This window comes from Boleophthalmus pectinirostris, unplaced genomic scaffold (assembly GCF_026225935.1).
Source record: "Boleophthalmus pectinirostris isolate CB_2022bp ecotype Guang Dong unplaced genomic scaffold, ASM2622593v1 HiC_scaffold_2, whole genome shotgun sequence".
Lineage (NCBI taxonomy): Eukaryota > Metazoa > Chordata > Actinopteri > Gobiiformes > Gobiidae > Boleophthalmus > Boleophthalmus pectinirostris.
In genome coordinates this window covers 5,845,920-5,856,092 of record NW_026571152.1, presented here as the reverse complement: position 1 = coordinate 5,856,092, position 10,173 = coordinate 5,845,920, and the positions used below count along the sequence as shown (strand labels likewise).

General features: G+C 39.3%; 1 long non-coding RNA gene and 1 other non-coding gene across 2 annotated transcripts; both read right to left on the bottom strand.

Moving 5' to 3' along the window:
* Positions 1-2,384: 2,384 nt before the first annotated feature.
* LOC129409365 (uncharacterized) lies at positions 2,385-3,006 on the bottom strand. Its single transcript, XR_008632374.1, has 3 exons — positions 2,891-3,006; positions 2,682-2,812; positions 2,385-2,518 (listed from the first exon to the last, which is right to left on the bottom strand). It is a non-coding gene; the product is annotated as an uncharacterized LOC129409365 (long non-coding RNA).
* A 6,229-nt stretch (positions 3,007-9,235) lies between these two features.
* trnat-ugu (transfer RNA threonine (anticodon UGU)) lies at positions 9,236-9,309 on the bottom strand. Its single transcript has one exon. It is a non-coding gene; the product is annotated as a tRNA-Thr (tRNA).
* Positions 9,310-10,173: the final 864 nt, after the last annotated feature.

The following is a 10,173-nucleotide window of genomic DNA, read 5'->3' as shown; positions in this document are numbered from 1 at the left end:
GGCACCAGCCACCTCTGCAAATACAAGGACTGGATGGAATATAAAAAAAAAAAAAAACGTGTCTTCACACGTGTCCAACACTCTGACTAGGAAATGAGGCCTTATGTATAAAAAATTCCAGACTGTCCCTTCAACAATATCTTTTCTTTTTAATGTAATTGTATTAATGGTAAATGTGTCGCTTTTCCACATTCAAGGCTCTCAAAGCTCTTTACAGCAAGGAACCACTCACTCCTTCACACACCTGTGTACACAGACACTGGGGGGTGAGTCTTGACCAAGGACACAAAGACAGCATTCATCTGTGGGAGCTGGAATCACATGCCAACCTGTGGGTCAGTGGACCTCACCTCTCAACCAATGATGTTTATGTCAAAAGTGGGATTCAAACAGCCAACCTTCGGATCAGTGGACAAAACTCTACCAGCTGAGCTACTGTTCATCTTTGGAGTTAATTTTTAACTCCAAAACTATACGCAACATTTGAATATACTGACTTAGACGAAATTTATTGATCCACAAGGGAAATTATGGATTGGAATCCACAAGGGAAATTATTATATTGTATACACAAGTTTTTGGCAAGACCTGGTTAACTTAAAAACTAAAAGAAAAATATATGCAATGTGATTTATATTTTTTCTAATATCTAATATGTCAACAAAGTGAAGCAAGAAATGGAAACTGATTCTATCCATGGCCCAAACATTATATCACCAATGAAATAAATAAAACTGGAGGCACTGGGAGACACAGAAGGCTTTGGATCCAAAAGCAGAAACCAACACAGGTAAAGATTAAGAGGTTTATTAACAGGTAGGTAATGGGCAGGAGATATCCGAGGAGCACTGGGAGCAAAATGAAAAATTACATGAAGTCAGGGAGAATATATAGCAAAAAGGTAAAAAAAAACAAAAACAAAAATCCCACAAGATCTTTAGGAAAGGAGCCAAGAGCTAGTTATGACTGTGGATTAACTGACAAACTAGAAGGGAGTCAAGGACGAACCAGGCTTATATAGGCAGGACTTGATTGTAGAGGGGTGGAAGGTCAGTCAGGTGTAAAGTCGAGACAGACGGCAGCTGGTGTCGGTTGGGAAAAGGGAGAAACTGGAGGATCAAGACAGTTGCAGTGGGCGTGTGCAGGTGGCGGTGAAATCTGGTGTTGATTAGAGCAATGGCGTCTTGAATAAGCTCTATTCACGCTTTCGTCACAAACCAGGAAGACGTTTGGAAAGATGCGATCACAACTTCCAGTGTAGTTCCTGACACTGGGCTCGCCTGACATGGATCTTTTAATACCGACTGTGATCAAACCCACTGAAGTAAATGTGATCAGAGGTAAAATGAAGACTGCAGACATATGTGGGTCTGGTCAAGTGGTAACGGAGGGAAGCGGGCAGATTTTTTACATTCAAATGTCTCTTATTCAGAAACTAGAGGGACTATTGAAATAAGTAAAGTATCAGAATGTAGGAAAAAGTTAACATCCAACAGGGTAAAGTCAAACCTGTGATATTCTTTCAAGTTGTTGACAAAAAATAAAAAAACTCATGTCGGTAACGGAGGGAATGAAATATGCAGCACTTTTTGGACAATAAATACAAACAGTGATAACTCTTGGTTCTCACTTACCATATCCTTAACAAACTGGTTTGAATATTTGCTTCATATAGTTTTCTATCATATGGTACAAGATTAGGTTGAAAAACCTCTTACTTTTAGAGTCAAGAGATTTTTTATTAAGAAAGGTCATGGTAACGGAGGGAAAAGTAACAAAGGGAAAATTGTTCAAGCAAGTAGAAGGTGCATGATTTTGCATAATTTGACATCTTTTTTTCTTCCCAATACTTTAATATTACTTCAAAATGAAAGGAAACTATTTCTATAAAATATGTCAGTCCTTCCAAGCAAATGTTTTATAATTTTAAATAAAGTTTTTTGGAAAAATCATGTACCTTCATCAACAGTTCAAAGATGGAATAACACAAGATATGATGAAATACATCCATTTATTTACATGATTTGCAGGTCTTTGAAATCTGGGAAATAATTTTTGTTCCATGTTTCATACATGGTCTGTTTAAAACGTATGTAACTTTAGAACCAAAAATGGTACAGAAAAAAGGTGAACAGTTTCATGAACTAGAGTACATATGTATCTGTTCAATACATTTTTATATTGGATGAATTCACTTGAATTTTTGGCCTTGCTGTTTACTTCTGCTTGACCGGGCCCATATGCTGTTTGGAATCATCTTGAGTTTGGCGCCTCATCTCTTCTAATCACATGTACCCAGTACGCTGGGAGCTGTGTGTCAGTGGGGAAATTATGAAAACTAAGATATTGTTGATGAGCTGAACATAACTACAATGACATGGAGATGAAGAAAACTGGGCCTGGGAAGTTGAAATCACATCTTTCCGTACATCTTCCTGGTTTGTGATGTAAGCGTGAAAAAGAGACTTTAGAGGAGAATAAAGATGACTCAAACATGCACGAATCACTCCAAATACAACTGTGAAAGGGCAAATAAGGAGAAACAATTAGAGCAATGATCTAAAACGTCACTTTTGTATAATAGGTCCAAGGGATGGAATAAGATCTCGCAAGACCAAATTGCCACAATACGGAGCACACATGTGGAAAATGATCTCATGAGATTTTTTCATCATATTTACCACACCACCTCCTCGTGTTGTCAATAAAGAGTTCTTTTTACTGATGGCTTGATTAATCTTTATTGTGGCTTGTACAATCTTGAGACTTAAAGGCCTCTGATGCCACCAACATCACCAACACCACCGTCGAACTAAAATAATTAACATAAATTACAGAAAAGTATAATATAAGACATAAAATAAAGACATGAACAGTTACAAAAACATACCCATACTTTGGAAGTAGAATGACTTTTAAACTAGTTTATTCCCTTTATTTTAACTTTAATTGGCTGGGTTTGTGACATGCCACATACTGCTTCTCAACCAGGTGTGCATCTCTAACAAGGGTCCAGCGGAACTGAACAAAACAGCAACAGTTCCTAGGTGTTGACTGCCTAAATTAAAAGCACAAAATCTCCTCTTATGCGGGTATTACATATTATTCAAGAATTATTTAAATAAAAAGTAAGTCAAAATGATGGCAGGAAAAATATTTTTACATTTACCTTAGATAAAAAGGGGGTTAACTCCTCCAAAAAGCAATGTTACAATGACAGCAAAACTATAACATGAAATAAAACTAAAATTCTGAAGTCAAAATTGTGAACTCAGTGACACAGTTCATTAACAATTCAAAAATGATATCACATTTCTTGTGAGCTGAATCTCATATCATGTCTCATTTTGTAGAAATGGTGTCTTGTCTTGTCTCTTTTAGGTCTACTTTAAGCATATCTATCGTCATGGAGACAAGCAGGCGATGTCTTCAGGCTAAGTGGTATATTAAGCTTTTCCCAAATCCCGCAGGAAGAAGGGCAATAACGTCTTTCCCCTTGATAAAATTCACCAAACATTCTCTTTGTTCTGGCTTTAAATCCTCAATCTTGGGAATCGTTGACAACACTGAATATATGGCTCTTCACTGATTGGCTGGTGCTCGAACTCACACTTCTGGGGTTTTTGCAAACCGTCTAGTGTATTCTAATTCCTGACCTAGTTGCTGGAGAGAAATGAAATGAGCAGAGGCACTAGGTGGTGCCAGCCTGGCTACCTGTTTACTAGACAGGCACTTTGACCAGCTAAGCCGCAGCATTTACATTTGCCTCAGATAGAAAGCGGGTTAACTTCTCTTGAGAAGCTGTAATTCCATAAAGGATTGTTACAATGACAGCAAAACTATAAAATGAAATAAAACTAAAATTCTGAAGTCAAAATTGTGAACTCAATAACACAGTTCATTAACAATTCAAAACTTATATCTAGTGATGGGCGAATGGAGCCTCGTGAAGCACTGACACCTCAGTCGCAATATTGTCTCAAATGGTTCGACGTGTCTGAGGCCTTAGAGAAACACTGACCTCTAGTGGACAAATTTAACTATTTTAAACCAGCACACAACCCATGATGAAGTATTTCCGTACCTAACAACAACAATAACAATGATTTAAAATAATATGTAAAGAGCAACATAAATAGCAGCTGTAAATAAGAAAAGAGGTGACCTTGTTAGGTGGAATTAGATCAAAGTGATCCCAAACCATGGATCGCTTTTTTCCACTTGTAGATGCCATCGAAAATGAAACAAATGCCAAAAGTCGCCAAAATCACTACTAACGTCACACAACACTCCTCACTACCCAACATTTTTAAGAAATATTGGTGCATTTTTTACACTGTAGCAGTTTAGTGCTTGTCAAACCACAGAAGTGCGCTGAACACTCTGACGCACTCTGAACCAATCACAGAGCAGAACATTCGCTGAGCCAATGAAACGCTTCGATATAGTGAAGCGATTGACGCGCAGAGCGAAGCAGTAGGGGGGGGACCGACACTTCCACACTTTGGTCACGTGAGCGGCTGCTGCGAGGCAGAGCTTCAGAGCAATTTGTTTCAGAAAGAAAGAAAGAAAGTCTCATTTGCCCATCACCACTTAGATCACATTTCTCGTGAGCCGATTCTCGTATCATGTCTCGTTTTGAAGAAATTGTGTCTCGCCTCGTCCCTTTTAGGTCCGCTTTAAGCATATCTATCGTCATGGAGACAAGCAGGCGATGTCTTCAGGCTAAGTTACGGGTCAGCTCTGTGAAAAGGCGACGCCGCTTACAGCAAATAACCTTTAAACGTAGCTGAAAGGTTACATAAGACTTCAAAGACATACCTAAAACGTACTGCAATGCTCTTTTCAAATTCCTCCATGTTTCACCATCTCCTTTGTCTGATTCTGTGTCTGTAAAATACATTTGATTGGATTTTGGCTGTATCATATTGTAGTGCACCTGAGCTCGGAGATAAGAGTGCGACCTGGCTGAACCGAGCGGCAGATTCTCCATGCTCCAAGGCCCCGTGTTTGTGTGAAAAGGACTTGTAAAACCTCATATAAAAGTGTGGCAGTGTATCTGACAGAGGAGACGTGTTAAAGATGCACTGCTCTGTGGATGAGGAATGTCTGAATAAAGCATGAAGACACAAAGCAGGTCACATCTGTGCTCCTCACCAGAGCCCTCACCGTTTAGGACACGAACAGAGTGAGATCAGGGGTGGAAGTGACACGTTATTGAGGAATTTGGAAAGATTTGTGAGGGTAATTGTTGCCTGGGATCCAGAAAAACAAACTTCTTTAATACATTCTGAATATTTGAGTCTGGTCACTGCTGAATCTCAGTTCATGTGGACGTGATTGACAGCTGGATTAACCAATCAGAGACAAGCATGGTCCGTCTATGACAAAACAAACATGTCTATCACCCTGTTTACATGAGAGCTTTAATTAAAAATAATTTAATTCCGAATACAAATTAATTCCACTTTAAAAAGACCATGTAAACACTTAATTCTTAATGATTATTTGGAATTAAACTTAAATCTGATTTAAGTGGGTGGTTTATTCCGGAATTAATTTATTCCACGATCATGGAAACGTTTATTCCACCTAAAAAATAATTCCGGTCGTTCAGCACATGCGCATTGGATCACACGTCTGACGCGATGATGCACTGTGATATGGTGTTTGTATCATATTTGTGTCCCGGTAGCTCTGTCTCCCGTTGCCTATGTAATTGCTAAAGGTACCGAGGTTCCCCGTTAACACCGCGAGCCGTCCTCATCCCAAGTGTCACCATGAACTCATAAAACTGCAGCATGTAGCCAAGAACTTTACACAACTCACTGCGCATCAGCCCGAAGCAGAAGCGCTGAGTCCGTGTAACAGGGGTAAAGGCACGGTAGCAGGTCCATAGGCTCCGTCGTCCATGTGCTGGGTCCAGACGGGGGCGAGCAACACCACACACTGGATCCATGCGGCAAAAGTGAAAATGCGCTGTGGTTGTTCCTATCCTCTGTCCACGAGGGGCTCGGCTGGTACCGAGGCGGTGCAAAACATCAGGACAGAAGCGCGAATCCCGTTTGGTTAATTATCTTCTATCTTGTTCTGGGCGTCCGTCCTTCGTGCTCTTAGTTCTTCTCCGCGGAAAGTGCTTCTCAGGCCGAGGCACCTAACACCACTCCCCAGTCCAGTTCATCGGGGCTTGACCTGAACCGGAGCTGCTCCCGCTGGTTCAGAAGTCTGGGTTCGGACTGTTTCCCCGCTCATACAAACTGGGGAACAACAAACCGAGATGACATAAAAGTCAGTAGCAGCTGAAGTGTGTGCTATCTTCCGGTCGACGTAAATACATTAGTGTTCCTGTCCAATCAGAAGCCTCCCCTCCCGCCAGACATTGGGTGGAATTAATTAAAGCCGATTTAATGTGTTTTCCATGTAAACCTTAATTCGGAATTATTATTTCCATGTAAACTCAAAGGAGTATAGTTTAATTCCAAATTAATACAAGCATCAAGAATCTTGGACTTCCGGTCATCGTGCAATGCATACTGGGAAGGATTTTTCCGAAAAAGTGAGCATCAAACCGCCATGTTTGTTTTCCCAGTGGGATGTGTCTATTGTCAAAGCCGATCTTTTCTAGCTTTTTGAACCATATCACTTTTGTTTCTGGTTCTGATATTGTCATATTTTAGTTTTAGGATTCGGACATCGTAATTGTGTGGTTGTTGGATCCTAATAGCGGAAAATGAACTTGAGAAATTTGCTTGCGAACTCCGTAGATGCAAAAGGGATTCAGATGTGTGTGACTGCTTTGATGGTGCTACACATACAAAATGTTCACTGCAAACACGGAATGATTTAGGAAGTCAAAGGATTCCTTTTTCATCCTTCCTGTGGATCAATACTGCCCATCACCTTTCACTATTTTTCAATTCTGATGGGAAACAGTTTGAACAGAGGTTTGCAGTCACACACACATCTGAATCCCTTTTGCATCTATGGAGTTCGTAAACAAATTTATGGAGCTGTTTTCCACTGTTAGGATCCAACAACCACACAATTAACGATGTCCGAATCCCAAAACTAAAATATGACAATATCAGAACCAAAAACAAAAGTGACATGGTTCAAAAGACTTGAAAAGAACGGCTTTGTCAATAGCCACATCCCACTGTAAAATCAAACATGGCAGTTTGATGCTCACTTTTTCGGAAAATCCTTCCCAGTATGAATTGCGCAATGACCAGAAGTGCGAGATTCTTGATGCGTGTATTAATTCGGAATAATTAAATCGGAATTTTAAAAACATCATGTAAATGTGCCCTATAGGGTGGGTGACTAATGAGTAGGGATGTAATAATAACCAAAATATTGTGATATTGTATCCTCAAAGGTCTCACAATAATAATCTTGTTGGACCATCACAATATATCGAAGAACTTTTCAAGCGCATGCACACAGACAAAAATCCAGTATTAGGTACAGTGTAAATCAGGGGTCTCCAACCTTTAGCTTGGGAGCCACCAGTCGCTCTCCACCCCCTCAAAGCGCCGAAGGATTTCTGAATTATACGTATTGTACTGAATGACTCAAATTTGATTAATTACTACTGTAAATGTGTTAGTTTGAACTTTGTGCACTAATAAATGGATAATGGTTTAAAGTTTTATCTAACTACAGCATCAAAGACTTGCCCTCTTACATCGACTCCATTTCTTATATCACTATATCTTATATCTAGCTATTTCTTATATCTCTAAAGTGAGTAGCTCTCCAGCATTTTCAGTTTGTAAGGGCAGCTCACCGGACAGAAAAGGTTGGAGATCCCTGGTGTAAACAAGCCCCAGTCATACAAATCATCCAGTACATTCAAAAATAGACCATGATAGCACTTTGATGACCACGTGACCTGAAAAGGAATCTGACTTCAGGTGAGAAGATTCAGAGTTTGAACCATTTTGTGGTAATCAGAGTATGGTTGATTGCTTATTACATTTTTTTAATTGAATTTTAGAACAGAATGTGAAAAGGCACTTCTGGGATTTGAACCCAGGACCTCCTGTTCACTAGGCAGGCACTTCACCCAGCTAAGCCCACAGCACCTACACTTCTTAATGTGAACATGAAAGAAAGCTACAATTTGGGCACTTGGCATTAGAGGTCTGTGCAAAGAATTGTAATTTTCATTCCTGCAATGAGCTTTCAAAATGTTTCCGCACCTCAAAGTTTTGCGTCGGGCTTGTGTGCAGAGCTCTACTTGGCATATTGTAAATAACAGAGACAAATGATCCTGCTCATTAGCAAGCTAAGATAACCAACCATAACCATGTGGCATAATGGATAAACTGTCTGACTTCAGAGCAGAAGACTGAGGAGTCAAATCCCCTTGTGGTTATCAGAATGTGCTTGTTTTTGAACGTTTACAGAAGAGAAGAGAATGTGAAAAAGCACTGCTAGGATTTGAACCCAGGATCTCCTGTTTACAAGAGACTTTGACCAGCGAAGGCAATTGGCTTATTATAAATAACAGTCCGGCAAATCATGATGCGCATTCACAAGCTAAGAAATGAAAGGTGACTATGACCTTATGAATAATCCGCCCAACTTCAGATTAGAAGATTGACGGGTCGAATCCCTTGTGATTATCAGAGCATACTTGTTTTTTGAATGCTTACAGAAGAGAATGTGAAAAGGCACTGCAGGGATTTGAACCAAGGATCTCCTGTTTACAAGAGACGCACTTCGACCAGCTAAGTCACAGCTCCACCGCCACATATATAAAGCACATGCACACAGATGAAAATGCATTATCAGTTATGGTGTAAAAAGGCCCCAGTTATAGAAATCATCCATTACATTCACTGGAAGAGAAGAATCAGGGGTTGAACCTCTTTGTGGTAATCAGAGTATGCTTGATTGTTTTAATGTTACCCCCAGAGAACAGAATGTGAAAAGGCACTGCTGGAACTTGAACCGAGGATCTGCTGTTTACTAGACAAGAGTTTGAATCAGCTATGCCAGAGCACCTACAGTCTTCAGTGTTCCTAGGAAAGAAAGCTAAAATTTGAGCACTTGACATATTGTAAATAAAGGTCTAACAAATGACCCTCTATTCTCAAGATAAGAAATCAAAGTCAACCAGGACCACGAACATAATGGATATTCTGACTTCAAATCTGAAGATTGAGGGGTTGAATCCCTTCAGTGTTTTTTTTTTTTGAATGTTTAAAGAAGAGAATAGAACGTGAAAAGGCACCGCTGGGATTTGAACCCAGGATCTCCTGTTTACAAGACAGGCACTTTGACCAGCTAAGCCACAGTGCCACCCACATATACATCAAGACATTGTTTCCCAAAGACTGGATCTATTCGACTATTTTCTTCCAATATTGCTGGTTCAATTAAATGTTGAAAAGAAAAAAAAAAAACTTGAGTAATACTAATTGTTCAGAGACACACGATCACTCTGTCAACAATAAAATATCCTCATTATCGGTCAAATCTACCTTTATTTTGTGATTTATGAATAACGTCTATTGACTTGGGTCGCAAAGGTTTGTTACTTTTAAAATATGGGTCCCCTCCAAAAAAGTTGGTGAGAAGATTCAGTGTTTGAACCGTTTTGTGGTAATCAGAGTATGCTTGACTATGATTATCAGAATATGAATTTTTGCTTAAAATAATAGTTATGGTACAGCAATAGCTAAAAAAACAACAACAAAGGAAACTACATAGACCATGATCTTTTGCTCCATTTCAGCGCAGACTACATGAAGAAATAACAGTTATAAGCAGTTTTTTTAACACTTAGTTCTTTGGGTTAAGTCAGGGGTGTCAAACTCATTTTGGTTGGGGTCCGTATCAGAAAACTCATGGCATATAAACCCCAAAAATAGCAATAAGTTCAAATATTTGCACGGAGAAATGCCAATCTATTTCAGAAATCTTTTTTAATTGATGAACTCTTTCTTTTACAAAATATTATAATATGTACAACCTGAAACTTTAAGAAAAATGCAATTTCAACACAGTGTTTTAACATTAACTTGTATACAAATAGAAATAAGCAAATTTTTCTTGGAAAATCCTGCACTCGGCTCCATTTTTCTCAGTTTTGACATTTTGTTGATGAGGGTGTCACGGTCAACAGTCAAAACGATCGTCCTTTAAGAGCGTTTGGAAAGAGGT